The sequence below is a fragment of the Etheostoma spectabile genome, chromosome 15 (assembly GCF_008692095.1).
Source record: "Etheostoma spectabile isolate EspeVRDwgs_2016 chromosome 15, UIUC_Espe_1.0, whole genome shotgun sequence".
Lineage (NCBI taxonomy): Eukaryota > Metazoa > Chordata > Actinopteri > Perciformes > Percidae > Etheostoma > Etheostoma spectabile.
Window position 1 is genome coordinate 9,098,955 of NC_045747.1, and position 1,082 is coordinate 9,100,036.

The window sequence follows — 1,082 nt, forward strand, 5'->3', positions numbered from 1 at the left end:
ACACACACACACACACACACACACACACACACACACACACACACACACACGTTTGCCTGACAAGCTATTCAGATAAACATGCAGACAGTCTGACTGACAGGTATGTGAATAAGCTATTTACATTTTTGATTTTATGCTGACAGACAATCAGCAAGCTGGTCAAATGGCAGTAATGTGAGGCTGAAGGCAGAGATGTAGCAGCAGGTAGACAGATCTGTGTAATTGCAGGTTGTTGTGTACACAGACGTGTGAGATCCCAGCTCAGCCGTAAATGAATAATTTAGGTGGTCTCGGCGTTCAGAAGGGTAGGTGGAGGGGAATGATCAAGTTCTGACTGACTGAAGGGGGTAGTTATGAACAGTTAAAAAAAAACCTGTGATATTGAAATGTAAATGTCAGTTTTACATATTCAAACAAGGATTGTTGAACTGGGACCACTAAAAAAGGCAGCACATTTATGGTGTTCTACTGGAAAGATATTTGGTGTTTCAACGCCTTGTTATATGTTTTACATGCTGTATTGTGATATGAGATTTCGTATGTTACTGTGCAATGCAAATTTTTGTTGTTAAAAAGTCGATTTGACATCTCTCATGCAGCTCACCAGTGAAAGCTTTTCTGTTTTCTTGTGCTATAGTATTGTATTGAAGTAGTGGACCATTGCTGTTCTCTAATTATTTAAATCTTTTCATTTTACTTGGAATTTTTACATTACTTCAGCTAATTATTTCAACTGTTAAGCCGTTATTTTTAGCTAATAATTACATCTTTATTAATCCCCAATGGGGAAATTATAATTTACACTCTGTTATTACAGACAACACACAGGCCGGAAATACACACACATCCTCAGCTCCTACACATGCACTAATGGAGAGATGTCAGAGTGGTTGTGGGGGGGTTTGGTGTCCACACTTGAACCTGCAGATGCCAACCCAACTCCCTACGCACTGGGCTACTCCACTAGCTAACAAGTTGAACCATTCATTACTTTCAGCTAACTATTTTTGACTGTCTGCTCGCTTGCTAACAAGCATTTATGTACTCCAATCCAATCCACTTTATTTCTATAGCACATTTTA

The 1,082-nt window shown here is 39.0% G+C and overlaps 1 protein-coding gene across 1 annotated transcript in view; it reads left to right on the forward strand.

Annotated features, from left to right (window-relative positions):
• abca3b (ATP-binding cassette, sub-family A (ABC1), member 3b) overlaps window positions 1-1,082 on the forward strand; it is a 27,740-nt gene that overhangs the window by 5,662 nt on the left and 20,996 nt on the right. The gene's annotated exons all lie outside the window — the stretch shown is intronic.